Raw genomic sequence first — 14,669 nt, forward strand, 5'->3', positions numbered from 1 at the left:
GTTTATGTGCATAAATTGACATGTCGCATTACTCCTTGAGGGCCACTGTACATAAAATGGCGGCCTGTGTGCTTGTTATGTTTTGTTGCTGTTTTTTATGTTATGTCAATAAAACGATAATGATGTGATTAAGCATTGTCAATTTTCAGATGGACTCTGTCAAGGTCACAGACTTTTCTTTCTTTCTTTCATTTAGGGTAACAAAAGCCAGACTTTGGTGTGGTCAGACAAACTCTCCCTTAATGACTGTAATCGGATCGAGCCACTTACGATGTCAGGACGAATCGTCATCCCGCTCGCTCCAGACCTGCGGTGATGGACAGGTAGCACTCACACGGCAACTTGATCACTTAACAGCCAAACTAGGTTGAGTTACTTTATTTGTAAAATCTTCTCCTCGTGTATAATATGATAGTCAAGGGATGTGGTCGTTCCCTGTAGTGCTGCTAAAAATGAGCGCTCTCCACTAGGCAGGTAGAACATTACCTCTTCATTACTGCCATGTTAAAGCTCATGGACCTTTTAATGAGTGTGATGGAATGCTGTAAAAGTCACTTGGACAATGTAAACAAACCACCACCTGCCATATTGAACCAATGAAAAAGGGAATCTCTTGCTAAAGTTATCGTCCGTCCTGTTTCTCCTCTTGTTTCCGCCCTCTGTACTGTCCGTTTCACACACGTACACACACACACTGCCGCCGCCCTGACAAGTTACATGATGAACGCATCCGTAGTGATTTATAATAACTCACTCTAGAGCGATACCATTTCGGGGGAGGAAATTGAACAAACAGGCCCGCGTTATCTGTCACCAGACGGCCGAGTTCAAGTTCAAGAAGCTGCCTGTCAAGAACAATTGACTGCACCGCTGATATATTAGACCTTAATGGCAGCCCAGCGGAGGAGGAAAAAAAATAAAAACAGGCTCTTAACGATTGCCTTTGCTGGCCATGTGAAGGTCCCATGGAAGGGTTCAGTGCAAAAGTGAAACAAAAGAATGATGCGGCTGGAGACTTTATTGATGAGTCAGCAGTCAGACAGGATATCGCCAAAACCCAGCTTGTTGTCATTGTTGATTTCAATACAGTCTTCTTAGATCTGAAATAACGTTCACGTCGCCAATTTGATCCTCGTGAGGAGTCGACTCGGGTCGAGCTGAAGCGAGCGCGCTCGGATCGCAAGTGTGTGGGCCGTGCGTTTTGATCCCATTTGTTTGACGTGACTACACAGCCCACACTTTAGTCGCAGTAATAGATACTCTATGCATTTGAATAGTACATAACGAAAAATGGATTGTAAAATAATTGTCAAAAAATAGACACGATATATTAACTTTCATTCCTCTAACCTGGATTTTTTTGTGTGAGTGGGATTCTGTACAAGGAAGATATTTCTTTTTTTCTTTTTTAAAACTGGATCTTGAAACTTTTAGTTGCCTGAGTTACCGGCTCCTATTTTGAACTAATTAGGCAATTTGGGACTCCGTCATTCCAACTTTGCAAAACAGAGCGCCTCAGGAGATGGCGATTGTACTTGGCGAATAATTAGCAGTCTGAAAAATAACATGACAGCTGTGTTGTCGGGAAAAAAAAAAAAACGAGCACTTTTTTTTTATGGTCCGGAGTCACATGTGGGTTTGGAAACGAAGCAAATAAATCTGCGGAAGCTGTTAGAGAAACAATTCAGTTGAGTATAGCGCGTGTAGTTTGCGTCGGTTTTTTACATTTGTAGCAAAATAAACTAACCGCAAATTCTGTTTCATCAAATTGTTGATGTCGTGACCTGTGTGTGGAAGTAATTGAGCTTCAGAGGCTATTTGGGGTTTAATCACCCATGCGGGAATTAAAACAAAATTGGGAAGGGAAAAAGCCATCTCACAGCTTGTCTGCGTCCTTCGTGATTGGTCGCCGCCAGACAGAGCAGAACTGTCCCTGACCCGCATTAGGCCTCTGTCACGTCTCCTTCCCAGCGCAGACGAATGGAGTTTGACTTCTCGCCACGTATCCTCTCGGGCCTGAATTTAAAAGGCATCGGCGCGATGTTGACAGGAATACGTTTATCGGGATCGGGTCTCCTTTCAACGGCGGGCCACTCCGGCTGGGCTCGGCCGCCGTTTGCCTCGTCTGGCCCGGCCCCATTGATCTCCGGATCGCGTGGAGTGGAAAGTGATGCACCTGGCTGCTCCCCGCGTACAGATCGGATATTTTAAAGGGCTGGAGAAAAAGTAGGCTCAGGTTAAAAATAATATTTAGAGATGTGAAAATGAATCGATTAAATCGGCAAGTAATCGAATTTCTGTGCTAATTAGTGTTAGTACATTTTTCGACGTTCGCTCCAAACGCTCTTCAAGCTACCTTCTCAACTTTTTTTTTTTTTCTTTTCACAGCAGGTCTCGCTCTCCTCCCCTCGCCGCCATTAAGCGGGCGCGAGTCTTCCCCTCCATCGCTCGGTGAAATGTTTGCTCGCGCTTCCCGGCTGTGAGCGCGGCGTGTTGACAGAGTGCTTTCTTGGGAGGGAATAATTAGGAATCCGGCTTCAGCCGCACGTCTTGCAGCTTCTGCTGTTTGGAAGACGCCGTCTCATGATGCGTACGCGCTGTTTACGCCCGCATTCTCGCCTTGGATGGTGACGGATCGATTGCGGCCGTATTCCAGCTCGCGCGGCGAATTGTTTGTGTCCCTTCAAACCATATATGTTGTCATTAATTCGACACGTTCATATGTAGGACGGTTAAATATACGTCGGTAATTCCTAAATCAGATTGCAAAAATAACGCAAACTAATCTGGCCCTTGATTACTTCGGCTTTTCAACGTGGACCTGCATGTGTGTGGGTGTGTTGGAACATTTAAGCTACATTTGCAAGCACACACATGTATTAAAGTCTGATTTTAAACTCAAGCAAGATTTTCTTTCCCTCTCTAGATTCCCCCCGTGGAGTCGGATTGGACCGGATGGAATTGCTAAATGCCTACCCGATGTTTGACTGAGCAAAGGTATTTGCCTCACGTCGCTTGTTGTTGTTAAAAATAAAATGTAAACAAGAAATCTCATCAAGTCACCGGGAAGCCTGACATGTCATGTAAATATAGTAAGCAGGGAGATTGACAGTTAAATGATGAATCTTTAGCTTCCTGTGAAAGGGTGAGGGGCTCTCGAGTGCTTTCGCATGCAAATCGCTTCTTTGGTCCATCTCAAAGGCGTTCTGAACGCTCAGCAGAGCTAATGATACAAAATGTCCTTTTCATGGCTGAGACGGCCATCTTCAGATCCCCCGCTCGCTCGCTCGTTTCTCTCGCGTCTATATCTTCATTTGCAAGTCATAGAGACGTCGCTCGCCACGGCGCTAAAAGCCGAAGGCTGATGGCACGGCTTCATGCGAGTCGACACGCGGGCTTCGGCTCGGCGAGGATCAAGCTCTTTTTTTTTTTTTATCGCGGGAGGAAGCCGCCGGATTGCGAGAGATAAAGCCGAGCGCAACCCGAGCCTCCTTCCGCCCGCCAGTTCTGCCGCGCGTTCGCTGTTGAATCAATTATCCAAACACAACATCAGATGCTATAAAAGTGTATCGATCCCTGTAGGGGCATCGGGCTGCTGCTCAAGCAACAGCGATGCTATTTGGCGAAAGAAGAACATGATATTAGCGCGGCGCGAGGCGGAAATTAGCGCACCGCTTGGGTAAATGCATCTGTATTTTTTTTCCTCCGGCACATGAAGGTTCCATAATAATATTGGATCAAATTAGTAACATATTTAGTCATGTTCACAAAGGAATACTTTGGTTCAAGGCTTTGTCGGTCAAACTTCCAGTCATTTAAAATGTCTCGAAAACCCCGATGTACGAGGAACACAAAAAATATCAGCGTCAAAAATATAATATAGACACCAAGTCATAAAAACAACGCAAAAATAGAGTTAAAGGACCCCAAAACAAGTTAGTGTTGATTTTTTTTCCATGTAATTAGCAGATTAATCAGTTACGTCTATCGTTCCTAATTATTATTCAACCCAGAAAAATATTTCATCTGTGCTATATGATCTGCATCCTGATCAATATGGCATCACTATTCGTGAGACAAATGATCCGCCCTCCTCCGCCTCCCGGGGGAACGTCTCGTTTCTAATCACACCTAAAAGGCTTTTTTTTTTTTTTTGAGCAAGATTAATTGCATCCCCTGAAACTCTGGCTGCTTCCCGCCAGTTGGGGCCCCCTCGCCTCGCCAAGCCAGCCGCGGAGAGTATCGCTTTAACCCCAGTAAAATCCCGAAACAGCTGCCAGGAGACGGAGAAGCCTTGGCATCGGCCCAAACAGCAGGATTGGAAATAACGGAGATGCTTTCGGGAGCTTTTTGAGTTTGAACGCGTGCTGCTCTTTTCCTCCCTGCTGCTTTGTGCACCACGCCTGAGCGGTTGCCCGATCTGACAGGCCGGGATTCCCGCATGGCTGACCTCTTGAGGTCGGAGGTTGTCACGTGAGCAGCGCGGAAGTGTAGCGTACGGCGCGTCACGCCTCACCTGCACCGAGAGGCTTCTAAAATTGTCTTTCAAAAAGCCGCTTGCGTCCAAGTCTGGACCTTCTCCCTTTAAGACCAAACAAACTCGTAGTCCCTCCCCACACGTCTATTTTTGCATTCCGAAGCCACGGATTAGAAATCCCGAGGCCCGAGGTCACGCCGATTGAGATGGAAATGAGTTTGGGACAGGCGGAACGGTGTCGGCCTGAACTCGTGGAGATTTGTTATTAAGATGATATTCACACTTGTGCTTTATAAATGTCGCCCCCCCTCCCTCCCTGCCCAGCGTCATCAGTCAGTTACATAATCTCCCCCCTGTGCTTTCTCTTCCCCTCGCATGGCTGACCGCCGTGTCGGCGAAAAATAGCATTTTATCCGCACCGGGCCTTGTCTGGAAACCATTTAAGCAAAAAAAAAAAAAGTGATTAGGCAAAATGTAGCTTGAACAGATTGCAAGGGGAAGAATGAGCAGGGATCAATAACCTCTTGGTCACTTGTCAATATTTCTCGGTAAAATCTATCGGCTATACCTAAAGACACCCCAAGGAGCCGAGGAAGAAGCGAATGACTACAAATGTCATCAGGCAGAGGGATTTTCCAAAGGCGAGCAATGCCATCCAATTCCAATTATTCAAATCGGATTCTTATAATCCCGATGAATCGTATTTTAAATCACAATCGCAATATTGATGGAATTTTCTTTCACAGTTGAATATTCACCATCATATTTGGCCTTTTTCTAATTTGTTGTTCTCCTCGTTCGTTGTGCCAGCGCCAAGTCAAATATTGGATTTAATAGGGCACCACTAGCGTTATTATTTCTTTCCAAGAAGGGATTGTGGCAAACATAATACAGTAATTACAAATTTGACATTCAAACTTTGATTAGGTCTCATTATTGATCCAAACTGAGTTGTTTTGCACTCCTTTGCTATTCTTTCTCATCGCGCGAAAATTGCTCTAACAATGTTCACGGAGATGCTTAAATTGCTGTGCTTATTTTTTTTTCCGCCCCCTCGTCTTATTAGTTCTCAGAAGCATCAAACAGTAAGTTGCATTTTATAAGGGCAGACATTTTTTTTTTTAATGTTCTAAACCATCTGTAATGAAACCCTTTAATCGCAGCTTCCTCACCAAACACGGGAACAGTCGAATCAAATTGATCGGAACAGAAATGACTTCCCTTTGTCTCGTTTACATTTATTCCGAGCAGTTTGCAGAAAGTATTATGTATATTTCCAAATAACTTTGTGACAAACACCACACTTTCATTACTTCAAACCAACATTCCCACCATGGATGAGGAATCCAAACAATTTTTTTATTTTTTTATTTTTTATTGTGATGGATTACCTCATTTTGTGCAAGATGTTTTTTTCTTCCAAAAGTTGCGTATAGTGCTGACTTGGGCTTTGTTTGCCTAATGCAGCTTATTTAGACTCAAGACGGCCAAGTTGGAGATGTCGCATTAATCATCTCACTGCAAGACAACTTGCACCAAAGAGCATGGTGAAGAATTAGCATAGCATATATTTGCTTTGGCTTCTCATCTGAACGGCAAACATGAGCCTTTTGGTCACCTTCTTCACGGGACTTCATTTTTTTTATGCTCACTTGGGTATTTGACCTGATTTGTGTCTTTTTCATTAGTCACCTCTTTGTCATTCCTCGTTGCTTCTCGGTATTGTGGGTTTGGCGGCGGGATCGAGAATTACCCGCTGCTTTGTCTACGTTAGGATGCACCTGTCACAATGAGGGCGGAAGGAAAATCAGCATTTTTTTTTTTTGCCGACAGTCGTATTAGCTCGCTTTATATTGGCCGTTTTCTATCGCACGGCCGCGGCATGAAGCGTGTGGGTTGCCGGTGATGATAAGCGCTCGCTTCACCTGTGGCCGCGTGTCACAAGCCCGCCTCCATATCAGCTGGGAGGAAGGTGACTGAGGATGACAAGCAGCCAAATGACTTTTTTACCTGCAGCCCATTTCTGAGCCGAGACAAATAATGTCGACAAATAGGACGGCGGAGACGGCGCTCGGCGATGCGGTCGACCTTCAAGCGCGCACGCTAATGCCTCACTGCGTGATGGGGCTGTCAGACGCTTCACGCTCGGCCTTATTTACCTCATCACAAAGGTACCGTTTGTTTCGCAACAATCCAAATATGATGAAACGCATCGTGAAATGGCCGACGTGCAAGAAAATGCCAAAACCAAACCAATGAAGTAGTTGACAAAAAAATAGACAATATCTGTTCTCTAAACTTCAACAAGATATAATATAGATAAAGATACAACATTTCATTTTTTTTCTTGATGTATTATGTGCCACAAATGGCCCCCAGGCCTCACTTTGAACACCATAGATTCAGCCCCTGTGGACTTTTAAGACCACTCACCTCAATTATGTCCATCCAGTCTTCATCACTCTCCAATTAAAATGACCACTAGACTCACCAAGACAGACAAGGGAACAATACAGCTAATCAATTCTGCATGTGCTGATTAAATTTAAATACAGAGGTCAAGAGCACTCATTATTTGTCGTAAAATATTTAAATTAAGTTAATATTTTATACAGCCGTATATGAATTAATTCTAACGGGAAATATTTTCATGGAATAAAGTGCGTTAGTAGCCAGTCTGGCGAGGAGTTGCATTTTTAATTTGTCTGTGCAGAGGCTTTTTGCATCCCAGGTTGCCTCCGTGTCAGTGTGACTCATAAAGGGCAGCCACTACAATAAAAATAACATAAGCGTTTCCACGAGGCAAAGGGCTGTGTTGTTGCTGCACATTTTCTCCATATGCTCTTCGGTTTCCACGCTCTGTAAGTCTTGTGGCCCTTCTATGTGTCCATTGGGTGAGGATGATGAAGTAGCTTGCCAATATTGCATAAGATACACAAAACATCATTCGAGGTTTGCCATTCTTCTCAACATTTTACAAATGCAAAAAATTGGAAGAAGATGTTTGAATATCCTTATCAAAATTTAATTATTCGTCCGATTATACTGGCTGGCCGATTTGCTTCGATTTTACGTTTGAACTGAAAAAATCTAAAGACTATTTAATGACTCAATTTCCACGATCAATTACAAACCTGATCTCCAAAGGTGTCACGTGAAATTCATGATGGATAGTCTGAAAATTTTGGACTCCTGCATACATTGATAAGACGAGCCACGCACGGATAGCAGTCGGGCGAGTCTCCGATTAGTTCTGCTCCAGAAACGCGGAGAGTGACGAGCTAATCGGCGGCGTGTCGGCGCTGAGCGAAGTCCTCCGAGGAGCCCGGAAGACAGATCGATGATCCGTGGGCCCGCGGACGGCAGGTGATGCGCGGCGCCGTCGAAAAACAATGCCAACATGACGCATGGAGTCACGCGGCGCCCGGGACGAATCGAGTGGCGTCTAATGACACGATCAAGCCGCGGTCGGAGATAACCCGCCTTGTCTCGGCGGGTTGTTTGACGTCGTCCGCGTGTTGCGTGTTGATAAACACTCGCTCGTTGATAAAGGTCAAATCGACACTCCGAATGTGTAAAAGAGAATTGGGTGCGCCCGAAGGTGTTCCGCGAGGAAACCCATGTGTTTGCATCGCAAGGCTGCTACCAAAACTCCGCTAGCTAGCTAGCAATGTCCATTTGCTTGAATATACCCTAATCTTAGCCTTGGCTATAAAGTTCAGATGAATACCACAACTTGACCCCGGAGTAAGAAGTCGAATCCATTTAAAGTCAGCTCTTTCGGCTGATTCCCTAACAGAAGTCAAACTGACGGTTTTTTTTTCCAGGGCAGCCTCGAGGGAGAACGACTTTCTCTTGTCCAGCGCGGCGGTCAAGCTCTAGGGGGTTCTGTTGTGCTTTTTCCCGTTGACTGGATTAGTTGTGCATTTTGCAAGAGTCTGCAAGACACGCCGCGTAGTTCCCCTCAGGGGGCCACCGCTACGAAGGGCACGGGCTCCTCCGTTTTGAACCTTTATGCAGGCACATCTCCGACTGCCTGCCTACGCCGGCCGGGCTCTTTGAACTCAACCGGAGCCGGGCCGAACAAATGAAGTTCAAAGCGGCGTCGACTTATGGCAGCGCGCTGTAACAACAGTGTTGATTTAAAGCCGAAGTTCACCCTGCCCTTCCCCTCGCCCGACACGTTTCCCGCTTCAGACCAATTTACATGCCGCCGGTGATTTCCGCACAATGTCTTGTCTCTCGTCGGGATGGATTTACACTATGGCCATTTCTTTCTAATCGTCTTTCCTTACCTGTCCTTGGATAACCCACTGCCCCCTCTCCCTCCTCCTTCCAGATCTCGGCTGAGCGACTCGTTGAGATGGACGTAATGAGACAGGTCCACGCGGGCCGAGCCGTAAACAAGGAGAAAGAGAAATCAGGTGAGGGGACACGGCGGCTCCCGAGACGCCCGACGTCATTTTCACCGTCCAAATTCCATTTTACCGTCGGTCGGCTCTCGTTTGCTTTCTCGCCATTTTTCGTTTTTGTTTGTTTTCAGGCCTGTCTTCATTTGACCTAAGATGCAAGTTTGATCATCCCGGTGAGTCATATTTTAGATTTGAGTCCACGACCTCTGTTTTAGTATCACACCAGAATGAAAGTTAATGTCAGAAAACAGAATTGCTTCATCCCACATGCCTCTTATTATGATTACTTTGAGATTTCATTTCACGATAGGGCAAAGTAAAAGCGGAACCAAAATAATCACATTGATTCAAGTTTTGAAATTAGATTTGGGCTGTGGGCCTATATGATTAGGTCAGCCCGACTTGATTCCGTGATGCTATAACCAATGTTGTCTTGTCCCAACTGTGCTTTCAAATTTGTTGTCAGGCTACATTTGATATCATTTTGTTAAGTACGACCAATATTTTGACGAGTCCTTTTACTTTCCCCCTACATGTGCTAGAACCGAGGTCCAAATCAATGCGTCCCGCCAGACCATTTCTTAAAACATCAACTTCTGCCGTGATTACTTCTGCGAATCAATTAGGCCGCTGCGTAATTGAGTGGCTATGAGGTCATGATACTTTTTCAGCTTTGGCGGCCAGTCCTCTGTGGAAGTTAGCATGAAGGCTGCGATCGATTCAATGGATTCAGATTTATGTTATCGGGGCCTCTCCGAAGGTAAACAGATTTGAAAGTTGGCGTCGATGCGCGGCGCACATAAAGTGAAACGTCTCGCCAGTTGAAAATCTCCATTGATTTCCGAGCCGGGATATTTGCCGATATCGTAGCGGACCATCGTGAAATATTTACATGAGCTGTTTGTGCCTTATTTTTGCACTCTTTTGCCTTCTTGTATTGCGAAATCATTTGGAAATGAACAACCCCCCCCCACCCAGCTACGCGTGACATTGAGAATATCATTGCAATTAGCGGCCCTTTTTCCCCGAGGTTCATTATTACATTGGAGCTCCATTATTAGTGGTGTTCCCTTGCAGGCATTTCTTTACTTGCTTTTTCACACTGCGCCCGTGACGCTTGCGGATTGATACGTTACAGCAACCTGCCGTTTGCGGCTTCCGACTTGCATCGGCCGCACGAATCACCTTTGCAACAATGGCGCTAACAATCCGCCGTAAAAGGTTAGCGGGGTGAAGAGAAGTGCCATGTTCTTTTATGTCCTAAAAATACAAATACAAGACGTAATTAGGGGGAATAACAATAGCCGTGATAACCTAGCCACCGGGGGCCGTTGTCTGGAGCTCGCTCAGAGAGCCTCGGTCGCACTTACTTTTCGGAGTTCCTGCAGCCGTCCGCAAATGAGGTTCATGTGTTCATTAGCATAGCGCTACTTTGTGTGTGTGTCGCGAGCAACAGTTTCAGGCCCACTAATTGGACAGTATGCCACGCAATTTTTAGCCTTCTTAGTTTGTCAAAGCTTTTGCTGCACCCACTCCCAAGTGCAGCACTGAGCCTGGACTCTAATTGGTCCGGCTTAGAATTGAAGGCAATTGGCTAAAACGAGCAATCGGCCGGTGTCGTGTGTGCGTGTTACAAAGTTGTCGTCATCGTTAAGGAGCAGGAAAAATAAGAAGCACGAACAAAATGGTGGCGCCCTTTGTTAGCTTTCAACGTGTCTTCTACACAGCTGCCTCCTGCTTATTTATTTATTTATTTACTTCAATTTAGCGTTGTAAAAAGTGTTTGTGAACATTTTGGGTTTCGGCCTTGAGACAACTTTTGTTGAGAGTTGAGGCAGTCTCGCTAAAAACCGACAGCAATCTTCGGCAGCACGCTCCGTGGCCTCGCCAAGCGCATACGCCGGGTTGTTAAAATCTCCCCAAATAAAGTGCTAGTTGGCTTTCCCCTGACATTTGTTTTTTTTTTTACGCCAACATGGCTTGGTCTTTTGGAACTGTTTGTAAAATATGACATATATGAACTACTGTATATCACGTCGCGTGCAATTGAACCAACCGACTGATCTTGACAATAAGCAAGTCTTTGTTGCTTACCGATCGTCAGCCCCCGTAAGATTTACATACCCCCCAACCCCCCCACCCTCCTCGTTTCTGCAAAGACAAAGCTAATTTCCTCAGCCTCTGTCAAACAATGTTTTCACTGGCTGCCACTGTTTAATTAAGACGAGGTGAGCAACACACAAGCACGAACGCCCGCTCCGGCTGAATTAAGGAACTCCTCCGCGGGGACTTCATTCGTTTCGGGAGCCTCGCGTGGGCGGAAGAAGAGAAGGCGATACGTTCGCCAGAGAAATGTACAGTGCTCCACCAACACACGGATCACCCCGAGGGAGTTGAGGCAAAGAATTCCTCCTGGAATTTTCTCTTTTAGTCTCTTGCTCTCTTGCTTTATTGCGACACCTCCCCCCCCCCCCCCCCCCCTCCTTTCTTCCGCTCTCATTTTGGTCATGGTAATTCATCATGGAATATCAAAACCGTTCAAAGCCGCCGCATAGAAATGAAGGCTCGGGAGCTTGGGAATAATTGCTTTCTGTGAGGTGCCAGCGTACTTATTGAACCCTCTTGACTCCCTGTCCCGTTCAGCGGCAGCACGGATGATAAAGAGACAAGGAAATATTGTACTTGCTGTATTTTACTTAATGCCATATTATGGAATCATTTTGCTTGAGCACCAGCATGCACCGATCTCAACCAGAATCCAAGCCGGTTGCTGCGACTTGAATAAGAAAAAAAAACACCCCACATGCTCTCTCCCCTGCGGCGATGACTTCGTCTGCCTTCGCTCAAAATAAAGACGGTGTTGGACCTGAGAGATCCTCAGTGACTCCAGAGCGCCAGCGGCTCGGAACACCATCTGTGAGAGGCTCGGAATCTTCCCGTTGCCTTCCCGTTGCCCCCGTGCGGATCACACAAAGCACTCCCGCACCGACTCTTCCGGTCCACAGATCCGACTGACTTTGCAAGTCATGGCAATCCGTCCTCGGAATATTGCCGTGTTTACCAAGCTCAGACTGGAAGTGAGCGTGTTCGTTTCTGTCAGTCAGGCCTGGGAAATAATTTGTAACAAACTAAAATAATAATATATTAAAAATACAGTAGTTAAAAAACGAGCAATGAATAGATACCAGGTGATCCTGCTGTGTGCTCTTTGGCCTTTTAGGGGCAGTGTGGTGCTTGCATTAAATGACAGTAGAAGAAGGTAGTTGCGATTAAGCTTTATGAATGTAACTTTTTTTATATTATTGAGTTTCCATAGTGTTTGCGTGAGAATATTCATTATTGGATGGAATATCTTTCTTAGGACACAATGCTAAATTTGTATCATCATGTCATTGGGATTGACTGCTAGCATTAGCATCGGTGTCTGTCTTCTTGTTAAATACAAGGTGTAAATTTCGATTAATTGCCCAGCTCGAAGAATAAAATACCAACAATTCGCTCTGATAAAATGACACCTTCATTTCTTTGTTCCCTCCGACTTGCCATTCGCTCTGACATCATGACACCTTCATTTCTTTGTTTCCTCCGACTTGTCGCCATCCGCTCAACCTGAACTCGACACGCGCTCACTCCCAAAAGCAGCCGGGCGTCGTCCGAATAGAGATGTAGAAGATTGCGCGGCCTTAGGAACAAAAGAAGAGTCCAAGTCGGCGCGAGCTTAAGCGAATCCGCGAGATTAGAGCCGCCTTCCCCGGCATCTTTCGGCACACATGTGAGGCCTCCGCGCGGGATCAACCGCAAAGTTCTAATCGAGGCTGGAGAACTTTTCCACTGCCGGTTTGCGAGGGGGTTTGAGTGGGCGGGTAGGTGGGGCACCGAAGAACTTTCCCTGAACTCTCCCCGGCTTTGTGTCTCCTACTTTCATCTCAGGTCACTGTCAGTAGAGGGTTTATCTTGTTAAAAGCGCGCCGTAGATGAAACGGGGTCTGTTGCGGCAAACTCGGGGTCGCACCGGGGCTAGCTTTTCTTCTTCGTATACCGTTTAAAGGCGGGTTCCTCTTTGTGCGTGGCGCAGAAGCACCGTCACCCGTCGCTGGCTAATTGAAAGTGGGGAACTCTAGGTTGCAAAAAGAGTCAGAGTAAAAATAACTCAATAAAATAATAATAATAATAATAAGTAAATAAAATAATTACAAAAATTACATTTATTATTATCACGGAGCCATCTTTTGCTTCACCAGCAATATTTTTCCCTCTTGTGTTCCTTTTTGCAATTACACGACAACGTTCATTTCCATGATTGTTCGCTAGGAACAATTTAGCGCCGCGTTTGGATCGGTCCGATAAAAGACGCTGTCAGGAAACAAAAAAGGCTGACTATAGCGATAAAAGCCACATTTGTTCATTTGTGATGCGCCTTCACAAATGCGCCAGTTATTAAAATGGCTTGCTTTCATACAAAAGCCTGTTTCCTGTCTCCCCTTATTTGCTTATTGTGAGAGGGTTTCTTTTATCTGGCTAGATCCATCCCAGGTTGGCCTGATAATAAAAATGTAGCCAGCTCGGCACAATAGCAAAGCAAATGACACAGCCTGTGCTTAATCTGGCGTCTGGCAGCTCTTCTATGCGTCTCCCAGGTAGTTTTGGACGCCGCCGATGGCTCTTTGTCACGCTAGATGTAATGCTCTGCGGCATCTAATTTGCTCTCGCTTTTAGCCGCTCCCGCTCAACTTTTTACATCACAATAGGATGAGAAATGTGTGTCGGCGGGGCGGACAATGACGGAGACGGCTTTGAGGGGTGAAATGATTTCTGCCGACACAATGCGGGTACCAGATGCCCGTGCGTTCATTGTGCTGGCGACGCTCGGCCCGCGGGTCGCTAAACCTCGACGAACATAATGCAAAAAGCTGCTCGCTTTGACTGAAGGCAAAGATTTGAGAAGTATTAACGTGGGATGAATTGTTCTTTTTACTCTCCCAGTCTGCTTTTCGCATTGTCAGATAGACACGACGTGGCAAGGGAGAATCGCACGCTCGCCAAGCTTGCAAAGGCAGGACCCCCAAGTACTGGCGCAAAATGTGACGTGTATTTTTTGCCTTTTTTTGAAAACTCATTCAGAATTTACAACATGACTTCCCTGCAAAAAAATCTGTCTTTTTTTTATGAATCGTATATCTTTTTTTAATAATCGTCCGATTAATCGGTTATCAGAATGTCATTGTGCCAAATATTGGAATCATCCTCCACTAGATAGCAATTACAACTATTTGAGGGTTTTTTTCCTGCCAGGCTCCTGCCGAGTGCGGAATATATTTGACGTGTTTTGCTAAACACGCAAAACAGGCGATGCCCTGTTGTTCAATCCCTAAAAACATCAAGCTAACACTAGAGAAGAGCGCCTCTGGTGCAACATTTAAGCTCACCACTAAAATTTTGATGGCACCCACAGCAGCAGGCAACATTTTTTTTTATATTCAGTTTGACCTTTATTATTATTGTCCATGTGCACATTTTTTGATGTGATATGCAACCCTGTCATTTTTCTTTTTTTTTGTAACCATAAAGTCACAGGCAGCAATAAGTCAGTCTGTAGAGATTTCGCTCGGGGACCAGACGGCGGACTTAAAATATGGAAATTGGAACAGGTTGTTGTAAAGGTGCCCGAGCACGCCCTTGAGCAAGACGCCGAATCAGAAACGGCCACAGTCGGCGTTATTTACCCTTCGACCGTAAACCCCGGCAAAGACATGACCACCAATGAATTGAGCACTCGGCGG

The 14,669-nt window shown here is 45.6% G+C and overlaps 1 long non-coding RNA gene across 1 annotated transcript; it reads left to right on the top strand.

Annotated features, from left to right (window-relative positions):
- The first annotated feature begins 205 nt into the window (after positions 1-205).
- On the top strand, positions 206-8,896 carry LOC119117324. Its single transcript, XR_005096490.1, has 3 exons — positions 206-323; positions 2,927-2,997; positions 8,817-8,896. It is a non-coding gene; the product is annotated as an uncharacterized LOC119117324 (long non-coding RNA).
- Positions 8,897-14,669: the final 5,773 nt, after the last annotated feature.

The sequence above is a fragment of the Syngnathus acus genome, chromosome 23 (assembly GCF_901709675.1).
Source record: "Syngnathus acus chromosome 23, fSynAcu1.2, whole genome shotgun sequence".
Lineage (NCBI taxonomy): Eukaryota > Metazoa > Chordata > Actinopteri > Syngnathiformes > Syngnathidae > Syngnathus > Syngnathus acus.